The 14,376-nt window shown below is 40.7% G+C and overlaps 1 pseudogene; it reads left to right on the top strand.

Annotated features, from left to right (window-relative positions):
- Positions 1-482: 482 nt before the first annotated feature.
- Positions 483-14,376, top strand: part of LOC117066071 — a 79,129-nt pseudogene continuing 65,235 nt past the window's right edge.

Below are 14,376 nucleotides of genomic sequence, written 5' to 3'. Positions count from 1 at the left end.
CACCCACTTGGTCTCCTCCTGCGATATTGTATTAGCTACAAGTCACTTCAGAGAAACCCTGGGGCTATTTAAAATCCTGCTGGCTGAAAATATAAACAGCTTCAAGAAAGGTTTAGAAAACACTGGACAAACCTATAGATCTATGATGGACTATAAGGGAAGTGGAGGAACTTGATTTATCATGAGATTTAGGTCGTGCTCACTCCCCCACTGACAAGGTATGCCCCATGTCACTGTGAAAGTAAAACACTGGCTTCGAGCTCCTGTGGCTTCTCTTATTCCAGGTAGAGGCTTTGGAATTACACAGGACTAGATTAAACTTCCACCTCCAAACTTACTGGTTATATGACCTTGGGCAATTTGCTTACTTTTCTGAACTTGTTTCCTAATGTGTAAAACGCATTTCTGTTTATTCACAGGGTCATCATGCAGGTAACAAGAGATCATATAAATAATGCATGCACCGGAGGGCGTGTCACACAATGAGCACTCAGAAGGCCAATGTCTTCATTTTATTAGCCAACAGCATTATCAAGAAATCTAGGGATGCTGCTAAATTGCCAGATAAGGATCCTTTTTTGATTAGTACAAGCCCCAAGACTGTGGGCCTCAATGTTACTAAGAGCAACACAAATACAAACATTAATACTGATTCTGATGCTGAAAGTAATGCATACCATATGCCAAGGACCAGTCTATATGCTTTATACACCTCATCCCTCTAATCCTTACAATAATCCTAGAAGGTAGGTCCCATTATTAGTCCCATTTTACAAACAAAGAAAAAAGCTTTTAGAGAGCTTAGTTGACCTCCAACACATCCATAGCCAATGTGTGTTGATAGCCCAGTCAGAAAGTGGCCAAGGTAAGAAATGTACTGTTTGATGTAAGGAAGAATTTTCTGGTAGCGAAGGTTGTTATGAAATGGATCTGGCTACCAGCCCAGAGATCCTTAAACATAAGCTCCATTATCCTTGGAGGTTTTGCTAACCACCTGGCTGGTGGAATTAATGGATATCATAATTTCTTGATTTGGCTCTAGGAAAAGTTAAGATGGAACAAGGCATAGGGATTGAGTCCCTGAGTTTGAGCTTTATCAGCTTTTTTTCCTTGTTCCTCCTCTGCTCCATTTATCAGAGCCTGCAGCTCTCCATAAAAGTCACTGGAACCATCTTTTAGCTCCATCTCCACTCTTTGCTCCAAATCCTCCCTTCTCCTCTGGTTTCCCTCTGGAGCCTGTGCATTTAGTTCTCTCTCTCTCGGCCTTGTGTCTTCTGATTGGCAACTTCATTAGACAGTCTGCCTGACTTTTGCTTTGATTTCTCCTTCTGAGCTCCACACCCTATGGCCCTGGGCAATATGATGTCCTGACTTAGAGGCCCAGACCTCCTAACCCAAATGGCCCCTGCTTTTCACAGAGGTAAGTTAAATGGTACTAGGTTTGCTCACCACTTGGTTCCATTTTCTGAGGTTTGAAGGGCTCATTACTTAATCATCATATTTTGTTGTTTTTTGACCCCTTCTCACCCTCCCTAAAGCCCTAAAGTGTTTTGGGTGATTAAAGAACAGACGTCATTGTTACTGAGCCTTACAAGCACACGAAACAAAATAAAACCGAAGAAAAGGGTTTTAAGATTCCCAAAACATCAAGTGGCAAGAGAGGATACAGGCTAGCAATTATAATTCCCTATCTATAAATTCCTATTTTGGAAAATGCAATTATTATAATCATAGCACATGAAGAATCTTACTCACATCACCCAGCCCATATCATCTCCGTGTCCACTCTTGAGATGTGCTGTCATACGTAAACAATATATTAAATTTTGACTGAAACGTAGCCCACACTCCCATCTCATCTTTGTAGTCTGTGTTAGTCCGTTCTCATGCTGCTGTAAGGACATACCAGAGACTGGGTAATTTATAAAGGAAAGAGGTTTAAGGTTTAATTGACTCACAATACTGCATGGCTGGGGAGGCCTCAGAAAACTTACAATAAAGGCAGAAGGGGAAGCAAAGAAATCTTTATTCACATGATGGCAGGAAGGAGAAGTGCTGAGCAAAAAAGGAAAAAGCCCTTTATAAAACCAGATCTCGTGAGAACTCACTCATGAGAATAGCATGAGGGTAACCAATCCCATGGTTAAATTACCTCCCACTCGGTCCCTCCCATGACACGTGGGGTTTATGGAACTACAACTCAAGATGAGATTTGGGTGGGGACACAGCAAAACCATATCACATTCCTTCTGATTACTTTACTTATATATTAAACAAACAAACAAACAAACAGACAAAAAAACAAAAAAGAAAACCAGAAGTAATGGGTAGCTGATGCAAAAGAAACAGATCTTTTTATTTTTATTATTTTTATCTAAACTTCTTAGCGTTTCATAATTACCTTCACCCAACTTGGTTAACAACACATTTCCTGCAATTTTCCCTCAGCTTTTCCACTGTGTAACTATCAATGCTTGGCCAGAGAGTCAGACTGGAATTCACAAAGAGGCTTCACCCTTTTCTGTTCTTTGTGCCCCTAGATATGTTTCCAGTGGTTTTTAAAATATATATAAACAACTTTATTGAGATCTAATTCACATAGCATACAATTTACCCATTTAAAGGGTACAGTGTAATGGTTTTTAGTATATTCACAAAGTTGTTCAGCCATTACTATAATCAATTTTAGAGCTCTTTTATCACCCTCCAAAGGAACCCCATATCCACTAGCAGTCACCGCCTCTTCTTCCTTCCTGCAGTGACTCACCACCTGTCACAGGTGAGCAGCAGAGATTGTGGAAATACTGTTGCACCTTTGATTCGCTCTTCATTACTATTTCAATCTGGAAGGTTCATGACTGGTATCATATGAAAAAGACACATGCACACACATGTTTATAGCAACACAATTCACAACTGCAAAAATATAGAACCAACATAAATGCCCGTCAACCAATGAATGCATAAAGAAAATATGATATATATACACCATGGAATACTATTCATCTAAAAACTGGAATGAAATAATGGCCTTTGTTACAACTTGGATGGAACTAGAGGCCATTCTTTTAAGTGACGTTACTCAGGAATGGAAAATCAACTATTGTATGTTCTCACTTATAAGTGGGGGCTAAGCTATGAGGATACAAAGGCATAAGAATGATACAATGGACTTGGGGAACTCGGGGGGGAATGGTGGGAGGAGGTGAGGAATAAAAGACTACATACTGGGTAGAGCGTACACTGCTCAGGTGACGGGTGAACCAAAATCTCAGAAATCACCACTAAAGACCTCATCCATGCAACTGAACACAACCTGTTTCCCCAAAACTACTCAAATTTTTAAAATAAGGTTCATGACTGGGCTGGGGGAGTGGTGCACTCCCCCATGAGGCTCAAGAAGCCATCTATTAGGAGGAATTCCAGTGCAAATGACTAAGGGTGATATTTCAATATTGCTACCAATATCTGCCAGTAATTTTCCACACAGGCCTAACTACTTGTAAATGAGTATTTACAACTTTCCTTTTTCCCAGGAACCATTTCTGAACTGGAAAAGATATATATATATATTTTTTGAGATGGAGTCTTGCTCTGTCGCCCAGGCTGGAGTGCGGTGGTGCTGCAAGCTCCACGTCCTGGGTTCACGCCATTCTCCTGCCTCAACCTCCAGAGTAGCTGGGACTACAGGCGCCCACCACCACGCTCGGCTAATTTTTTGTATTTTTAGTAGAGATGGGGTTTCACTGTGTTAGCCAGGAAGGTCTCAATCTCCTGGCCTCATGATCCGCCCACCCTGGGTCTCCCAAAGGGCTGGGATTATAGGCGTGAGCCATAGCACCTGGCAGAAAAGATATTTTAAAAAATTCCTTGTCAAAATTCTGTACGCAAAATTATTTTCTTCTGGCCCTTTGAGCCGCGCCCTCTGCTCCCTGCAGCCCCCAGGCCCCCTTCCTCTCTCTAAGCACTCTTGAAATTCTGGGCCTTCTTATGGCCCCAGCAAGCCAGGGTCCCCACCTTTGGTGCATCACCAGGCTCAGACATAATTCCACACTTCTAGTGGGTTCTTTCTGCCTGTCCATGCTTCATCCCCCATCAGAGCTCAACTGCTCATCTTTTAATACATCTCTTATACTCCAGGCATTAGTTTATTTTTTTTTAATTGTACTGAGTGGTACTAAATGACAACATCATCGTCCTAGTTCACATAATCTCTTAGCCTGGTGTAAAGAAAGCACTCTGAAAGCTGTTGCTCTATTTAAGCATGAAAATCAGTGTTCTGAATAATTGTGTGGAGGAACAACAGTGGGTAGAGGAAGGGGAGAGAAGGGTGGTGTGATTCTTTTAGGGATTAAATGCAGCTTAGTAAGAGGTCTGTGTCAGAAGCCGAACTATAAATCTGGTGACGCAGCAGTGGGAGAAACAGCCCCCCCATTAAGCAAGGAGTGTTAGCTCTCTGGATGTGCTGTGGTATCATTCTCTGCATGTCTTAATGTTTAAATCCTAATGTAACCTGCTGAAAATAATTTTCAGTGCTAATTAATGTTCATAGTAAATGCTGCTTATAGGTAATTTTGGTGGTGTTAAATGTGGAGTCAGATGCTAGAGCAGGGCTTCTCGAATTTGAGTGTGCACAGAATCATGGGGAGCTTCTTAAATTCAGATTCCTGGGTCCCACCTCCAGAGTTTCAGTAGCTGGGCAGGCCCAGCATTACACAGGTTCTCAGTGGGTCCAGGCCACACTTGGAGAAAAATCATGTGGGAAATATCCCAGGTAGGAATAACAGATGTGTGATGCAAACTTGCAGATGGCACAGGATTCCCTCTGTGTTTCTTCTCTCTGCTTGCCATGGAGAGGGTAAAAATATATGTAGAGGTGGGTACCTGGGAAATGTTACCAGACACTTTGCTGTTTGAAGTTAAATGTCTCAAAGGCTGCATGAAAGATGCCTAGATTAAACATTACTTCTGGGTATGTCTGTGAGAGTGTTTCTGAATGAGACAAGTATTTGAATTGGTGGACTCAGTAAAGTAGATGGCCCTCCACTATATGGGTTGACATCAACCAGTTTGTTTACGGCCTTGCTATGGTTTGAATATTTGTGTCCTCTCCTAAATTTACATTGAAGCTTAATCCCCACTGCAACAGTATTAAGAGGTGGGGCCTTGAGAAGGTGATTAGCCCATGAGGGCTCCATCCTTATGAATATTAATATCTTATAAAAGGTATTGCCTCTCCGTCTCTTCCTCCACGTGAGACTCGCATTCATCCCTTCCAGAGGATTCAGCAACAAGGCACCATCTTGGAAGAAGAGAGTAGCCCTCACAGACACCAAATCTGCCAGTGCCTTGGACTTCCCAGCCTCCAGAACTGTGAGCAGTAAACTTATATTGTTAACAAATAACTCAGCCTGTGGTATTTTTTTATAGCAGTCCAAAGGACTAACTAAGACAGGCCTGGGTAAAAAAAAAAAAAAAGGTAGAGAAGAGAGGAATTCACCCCACCCCCCAATTTTATTATTTCACCTCACTGCTGGAGCTAGGACATGTTATCTCCTGCTCTCAAACTGGAAGTTACACCATAGGCTTCCCTACTTCTCAGGTTTTGGACACAGGCAGAATTACACCACGGGCTTTCCTGGGGCTCCAGTCTTGCAGACCCTGAGACTTCTCAGTGTCCATAATTGTGGGAGCCAATTTCTCACAATCATTTTCTTGCTCTCTCTCTCTCCCTCCCTGACTCCCCACTCTCCCTCTTCCTATATATAAATATATATGTGTGTATCTATACTGTATATCTATACTGTATATATATGTATATACACACATACATACATTTTTACAAATTGATATGGTTTGGCTGTGTCCCCACCCAAATCTCATCTTGAATTCCCATGTGTTGTGGGAGGTAACTGAATCATGGGGTTAAGTCTTTCCCATGCTGTTCTCGTGATAGTGAGTAAGTCTTACGAGATCTGATGGTTTTAAAAAGAGGAGTTCCCCTGCACACGTTCTCTCATTTTTTTGCCTGCCACTAATCATGTAAGATGTGACTTGCTCCTCCTTGCCTTCCACCATGATGGTGAGGCTTCCCCAGCCATGTGAAATTGTAAGTCCAATTAAACCTCTTTCTTTTGTAAATTGCTCAGTCTTGGGTATGTCTTTACCAGCAGCGTGAAAATGGACTGATATACAAATATAGAGATGTATTAGATATACATGTTTGTGTATATGTACAATAGAGAGAGAGTGAGAGAGAGAAGGAAAGACAGAGAGAATGAGAGTGAGATTTATTATGAGGAATTGGCTCATGTGATTATGGAGACTGAAAAGTCCCATGATCTTCCATCTGCAAGTTGGAGAGCTAGGAAAGCCAACCACTGATGTAATACACACACACACCCACACACATACACATTCACACAAACACACTCACACACTCATGCATACTCACATACATACTCATATATACACACACACACAACTAACATGTTCTGAAGAGTAAAGGCTAGTTGTCCTACAGAGTATTCCATGTTCTAGATTCTCTTGACATTTTCCTTGCAATTCAAATCAATTCAATCATGATTCATCCATTTATGGCTAGGATGCCACCCGCTGAGGTTGGGTACCTTCCACTGCATGACTTCAAGGAGCACACAATGAAAGGTAACCCATTACTAGTGATGGCATGAGCGTACTATCGTTCTCAGTATTTCTCCACTCCCCGTGGGACTTTCTTTTCTAATGGGGGGAGATTTTACTCTTTTCCAACTGCTAGTGCCTGCCTGCAGGATCTGCCTGACTCCTCACTCTCATATAGCTCATGAGTTGGCTCTGCTTTTTTCACTTTTCTACCACATGTACATTGGAGAGAAGAGTAGTATTTTCTGTCATCTAGTTATGTTGTGGGCTCAAGTTATAGATGATTTTATATATTCTCCTTGTTGATATGCATGGTTCTTGGAAGATGTATGAAAACTTAGGATTTAGGAGTCCTGCCATTATTCTATGGGAATTTGGAAGTCCCGAATGAGGTTCTAATGTCAAGTTTTCTTAAAGCTTGTAAGAGCTGGAGCCAGACATGAGCTCTGAATATAATCAATTGACTTTGACTCTAAGGAAATACTTATAATGAGTTAAAGCATCTTAACCTACATCTGAGATGAATATAAAGGTTACACAGGTAGGAATGGATAGTTCTTAAAATGAGTATAATGGTTGTTATTTGTTTTTCTTCCTTCATATTTTGTTTCAAATTATTTGATAGCATTTCTAACTGACTATTGTATTAATGACGTTTTATTTTCAATATACTGCATCTCCATAGGGAAATCATAGTTGCCTGCAGTTGTGTGTTAATCTGTGCTGCCAATCAATCTAGGAAGCAATATAATATACTCCTTAAAACCTCTGAAATCGAAAAATCATCCAAGATGGCCAAATAGGAACAGCTCCAGGCTACAGCTCCCAGCGTAAGTGACCCAGAATTTGGGTGATTTCTGCATTTCCAATTGAGGTACCAGGTACATCTCACTGGGGCGTGTCGGACAGTGGGTGCAGGACAGTGGGTGCAGCCCACCAAGCAAGAGTCGAAGCAGGGTGAGGCATCACCTCACCTGGGAAGCACAAGGGGTAAGGGAATTCCCTTTCCTAGCCAAGGGAAACCATGACACACAGCACTTGGAGAATTGGGTCACTTCCACCCTAATACTGTGCTTTTCCAAGGGTCTTAGCAAATGGCACACCAGGAGATTATATCCTGTGCCTGACTCAGAGGGTCCCATGCCCAAGGGGCCTCCCTCATTGCTAGCATAGCAGTCTGAGATCTAACTGCAAGGTGGCAGTGAGGCTGGGGGAGGGGCGTCCACCATTGCTGAGGCTTGAGTAGGCAAACAAAGCAGCCAGGAAGCTCAAACTGGGTGGATCCCACCACAGTTCAAGGAGGCCTGCCTGCCTCTGTAGACTCCAACTCTGGGGACAGGGCATAGCCAAACAAAAGGAAGCAGAAACCTCTGCAGATGTAAATGTCCCTGTCTGACAGCTTTGAAGAGAGTAGTGGTTCTCCCAGCACAGAGTTTGAGATCTGAGAACGGACAGACTGCCTCCTCAAGTGGGTCCCTGACCCCTCAGTAGCCTAACTGGGAGGCACCCTCCAGTAGGAGCAGACTGACACCTTACATGGCTGGGTACCCCGTGAGACAAAGTTTCCAGGGGAATGATCAGACAGCAACATTTGCTGTTCAGCAATATTCACTCTTCTGCAGCCTCCGTTGCTGATACCCAGGCAAACAGTGTCTGAAGTGGATCTCCAATAAACTCCAACAGACCTGCAGCTGAGGGTCCTCACTGTTAGAAGGAAAACTAACAAACAGAAAGGACATCCACACCAAAACTCCATCTGTATGTCGCCATCACCAAAGACCAAAGGTGGATAAAACCACAAAGATGGGGAAAAAACAGAGCAGAAAAGCTGAAAATTCCAAAAATCAGAGCACCTTCCCCCTCCAAAGGAACACAGCTCTTCACCAGCAACAGAACAAAGCTGGATGGAGAATGACTTTGACGAGTTCAGAGAAGAAGGCTTCAGACAATCAAACTTCTCTGAGCTAAAGGAGGAAGTTCGAACCCATCACAAAGGAGCTAAAAACCTTGAGAAATGATTAGACAAATGGCTAATTAGAATAACCAATGTAGAGAAGTCCTTAAATGACCTGATAGAGCTGAAAACCATGGCACAAGAACTATGTGACAAAAGCACAAGCTTCAGTAACTGACTCGATCAACTGGAAGAAAGGGTATCAGTGATTGAAGAGCAAATGAATGAAATGAAGCAAGAAGAGAAGTTTAGAGAAAAAAGAGTAAAAAGAAATGAACAAAGCCTCCAAGAAACATGGGACTATGTGAAAAGGCCAAATCTACGTCTGATTGCTGTACCTGAAAGTGACGGAGAGAATGGAACCCAGTTGGAAAACACTCTGCAGGATATTATCTGGGAGACCTTCCCCAACCTAGTAAGGCAGGCCAATATTCAAATTCAGGAAATACAGAGAACACCACAAAGATACTCCTCGAGAAGAGCAACTCCAAAACACATAATTGTCAGACTCACCAAAGTTGAAATGAAGGAAAAAATGATAAGGGTAGGCAGAGAGAAAGTCGGGTTACCCACAAAGGGAAGCCCATCAGACTAACAGCAGATCTCTCAGCAGAAACTCTACAAGCCAGAAGAGAGTGGGGACCAACATTCAACATTCTTAAAGAAAAGAATTTTCAACCCAGAGTTTCAGATCCAGCCAAACTAAGTTTCATAAGTGAAGGAGAAATAAAATCCTTTACAGACAAGCAAATGCTTAGAGATTTTGTCACCACCAGGCCTGTCGTATAAGAGCTCCTGAAGGAAGCACTAAACATGGAAAGGAACAACCGGTATCAGCCACTGCAAAAACATGCCAAAATGTAAAGACCATCGATGCTAGGAAGAAACTGCATCAACTAATGAGTAAAATAACCAGCTAACATCATAATGACAGGATCAGGTTCACACATAACAATATTAACCTTAAATGTAAATGGGCTAAATGGTCCAATTAAAAGACACAGACTGGCAAATTGGATAGAGTCAAGACCCATCAGTTTGCTGTATTCAGAAGACCCATCTCATGTGCAGAGACACACATAGGCTCAAAATAAAGGGATGGAGGAAGATCTACCAAGCAAATGGAAAACAAAAAAAGGCAGGAGTTGCAATGCTAGTCTCTGATAAAACAGACTTTAAACCAAAAAAGATCAAAAGAGACAAAGAAGGCTATTACATAATGGTAAAGAGATCAATTCAACAAGAAGAGCTAACTACCCTAAATATATATGCACCCAATACAGGAGCACCCAGATTCATAAAGCAAGTCCTTAGAGACTTACAAAGAGACTTTACTCCCACACAATAATAATGGGAGACTTTAACATCCCACTGTCAACATTAGACAGATCAACGAGACAGAAAGTTAACAAGGATATCCAGGAATTGAACTCGGCTCTGCACCAAGTGGACCTAATAGACATCTACAGAACTCTCCACCCCAAATCAACAGAATATACATTCTTCTCAGCACCACATCACACTTATTCCAAAATTGACCACATAGTTGGAAGTAAAGCACTCCTCAGCAAATGTACAAGAACAGAAATTATAACAAACTGTCTCTCAGACCACAGTGCAATCAAACTAGAACTCAGGACTAAGAAACTCATTCAAAACAGCTCAACTACACAGAAACTAAACAACCTACTCCTGAATGAGTACTGGGCACATAACGAAATGAAGGCAGAAATAAAGATGTTCTTTGAAACCAAAGAGAACAAAGATACCACATCAGAATCTCTGGGACACATTTAAAGCAGTGTGTAGAGGGAAATTTATAGCACTAAATGCCCACAAGAGAAAGCAGGAAAGATCTAAAATTGACACCCTAACATCACAATTAAAAGACCTAGAGAGGCAAGAGCAAACACATTCAAAAGCTAGCAGAAGGCAAGAAATAACTAAGATCAGAGCAGAATTGAAGCAGATAGAGACACAAAAAACCCTTCAAAAAAATCAATGAATGCAGGAGCTGGTATTTTGAAGAGATCAACAAAATTGACAGACCACTAGCAAGATTAATAAAGAAGAAAAGAGAGAAGAATCAAATAGATGCAATAAGAAATGATAAAGGGGATATCACCACGGACCCCACAGAAATACAAACGACTATCAGAGAATACTATAAACACCTCTACGCAAATAAACTAGAAAACCTAGAAGAAATGGATAAATTCCTGAACACATACACTCTCCCAAAACTAAACCAGGAAGAAGTTGAATCCCTGAATAGACCTATAGCAGGCTCTGAAATTGAGGCAATAATTAATAGCCTACCAACCAAAAAAAGTCCAGGACCAGAAGGATTCACAGCCAAATTCCACCAGAGGTAAAAGGAGGAGCTGGTACCATTCCTTCTGAAACTATTCCAATCAATAGAAAGAGAGGGAATCCTCCCTAACTCATTTTATAAGGCCAACATCACCCTGATACCAAAGTCTGTCAGAAACACAACAAAGAAAGAGAATTTTAGACCAATATCCCTGATGAACATCGATGCAAAAATCCTCAGTAAAATACTGGCAAACTGAATCCAGCAGCACATCAAAAAGCTTATCCACCATGATCAAGTGGGCTTCATCCCTGGGATGCAAGGCTGGTTCAACATTCGCAAATCAATCATGTAAGGGATTAGCATTTAAGTTGACAGACTGTGTAAAGAAGATCTGCCCTCACAAATGTAGGCAGGCATCATCCAATCCTTTGAGGGCCTAAATAGAACAAAAAAGGCAGAGGAGGGGTAAATTTGCTCTCTTTTGTTGAGTGGGGACATCCATTTTCTCCTGCCCTCACACATGGGAGCTCCTGGTTCTCAGACCTTCAGACCCTGGGACTTACTCCACTAGTCCCCCAGTTATCAGGTCAGTTACACCATTGATTCCCCTGGCTCTCAGGCCTTTGGCCTTGGACTGGAATTTACACCAATGGCCTCCTTGTTCTCAGGCCTTTGAACTCATACTGAATTATACCACTAGCTGTCCTCATTCTCTAGCTTGCTGATGGCATAGGGTGGGACTTGTTGGCCTACATAATCCAGTGAGCCAGTTTCTATAATAAATCTCCTCTTACATAGCTATATGTTTCCTATTGGTTCTGTTTCTCTGGAGAACCCTGAATAATACCTCACCTTAAATCCTTTCTGGTTAATCCATTCTTAAAAATTAATTTATTGATACTAAATGTTCCTTCAGTTAAAAATATTTCTCCTGCATAAACTTAGAGAGTCACAAAACCATTTAGAAAGAGATCTTCTCCTTCAGCACCCTCACTTTATGACAAAGAAGCTGAGGTCCAGTTACTTGTTCAAGGTTATACTACTAGTCAAAGGCAGATTCAGAAAGACTGTTAAGAAGTCAGGATAAAGGCAGGAAATACAGGAACTTAGCAAGGACATACATTCAGTAAGACAGGTCTGTGAGTTCCTCAAATTAGAGCTCAGAGCCAGAGGTGGAACGTCTATAAATAAGGCTTTCTCTGCTTTTTGTGTACCTCCAGGGACATGGGAATATTGCACATTTTGTCTAAAATTACATCTCCCATCTCACTGTCTGTCCGGCTTTCTCCTCAAGACTCCCTCTTCCTAAATTGATCACATATACACATGATTTACGTTTTTAAATTTGCTCATGTGTACCGTTGCAGACTCTTTTATTGGAATAAAAATAGAAGCAGTCCTACTTGAGGCATTAAAATCAAATGACCCCATTAAGCCCAGCCAGTCCTTGTCAGCCTTATAAATCACTTTCAAAATGTTGTAGAGTATCATTGGGATTTTAAGGAAAAATCTTCACTCAAGGCCATTAACAGAAGCAGTATTTCTTTTGTTCTCTTGTTTCTCCCTTGGCCTGAAAAATTCTTTGTGCTTTCAGTCTCCTTCTAAATCAGCACATCAATTTCTGGCTATTGGCCCAGGAAAGATGTGCCTGAACCCATTAGACTGAGAGCATTTCATTGCATCACAGCCCCAGAAGATTAAGTGGCCAGGATGACTTCACATGAAAAGCTGGAATAAGAACTATCCCTGCTCCCTGACACCACAACTAATGCAAGGCAAAACAGTAAGTATTTTGGACCTAGACAATCTCCTCCCTGAAGGAAAGAGCACATGGATGCAAACTCAGGTAACCCAGGGCCAGAAATTCCTTCTGTTCCTACAAGTAAAGCTTCAGAGGGATATATTACATTAAAATAAACCAATTATGGGGACATGCCTTCTTAAGTGCAGTGTTCTTGTGTAACTCTAGAACAATATGTTCATCCTTTGGGCCAATGTCCATTTCACGGGAGTTATTTTTCTTACCAAGGTGAAAGCATTAGCTTGGTCTCTTTTTCTGCCAGCTGCTCTGCACTGGAGGATTTTCACTCAGCTTGTCATTCTTGCCTCTCTTTGCCTCCCTGCTCCCTTGAGTACAGGCCGTGCTCACTTTGCAGGGTAGCATGAGATCATAAAAATAACTGCACAAGCTGAAACCATGCAAGATGATCTTATTAATCAACGGAAAAATGTTACAATGTTCTGTGATTGTTACAAATTTTTGTAGAAACATTAAAAACTCTCTTACTTTTGGTTATAAATGTTTAGAAACATGAAAAATAGTAAAATTATTATTTATTTTGTATACTGTAATTTAAAATATTACAAATATTGAGATTTAAATTACTTTATTTCTCTAAAATATTCTATTTCTCAAAAGTACTTCAAACGGGTAATTGCCTTCTTCTTGTTGCATAATTTATGATACAAAGCAGGCATCCTTTCAATGCCTATGATTTCATCATATTCTTTTTTAAGTTCGGATCAGCTCCCAAGATTTTATCCTCTGTACTTTCAATGTCATGAAATATCTCTGAGAGTTCCTTTAATGTAAGGTTTTTTTTGTTTTTTGCCAGTATCATTTTCTCTGGGACATATGTCAGTAAGTTTGATTTGTTCCTCTGCCTGCAGATCTCTCAAACAGCAGTGGTGTTAACATTTTCACTGTCACTATTCTATAATTTCATTGATGTTCAATACAAATTTCACTTTCAGCATTATCACTTCTTGTTTGTTTGCTGCACTTTCATCTTTATTGACCAATTTTTGTCAATGATCCATTTTTGTCAAATGTCACATGGATTTACCACTGGGAGACAAGGAGGCAACATAGCTACACACCTTGCTGTCTGTGCATGAACTGTGAATGACAGATGTGCAGTGACCAATCATTGACAGATACTGAAAGAGGAAATATGACTGGTCACAAATCAATTTAATAATCTGTATTTTATGTAGTGATTTGTAGACTGAAGACACAGCAGTAAAATTTATACTTTATGCTATTACTCATAGTTAATACAAAGTAGTAACTAAAATTTGAATCATGTTGAGTACTGATATTAACTAAACTACAATAGTTGAAATTCATGTATACCAAACTATGCAAAGTGAGGACTGCATATATAGATGTAAATACAGATATACATATATAGTGTGTGTATACCATATTTTATATGGTTTTATGGTCCTGATATAAAAAGGCTTATCCTGCTTCCACTTAGGCAAATGGAAAAATCATCTCAACAGAGGCTTCTTGCTCTTGTTCGATTAAGAAACTTATTTTTATCCCTATCCAATTAAAAGCTTGCCCAAATGAATTGAATATATAGACCATGATGTGGATAGGAAAGCTCAGTATTATAAACATGTCAGTTTTTCAGAAATACATCTAGTAATATACCATAAACCCAATTGAAGTCCC

This window comes from Trachypithecus francoisi, unplaced genomic scaffold (genome assembly GCF_009764315.1).
Source record: "Trachypithecus francoisi isolate TF-2019V2 unplaced genomic scaffold, Tfra_2.0 Lachesis_group2, whole genome shotgun sequence".
NCBI classification, from domain to species: domain Eukaryota; kingdom Metazoa; phylum Chordata; class Mammalia; order Primates; family Cercopithecidae; genus Trachypithecus; species Trachypithecus francoisi.
Note: the sequence above shows the minus strand (reverse complement) of the source record. Positions and strands in the feature narration are given on the sequence as shown.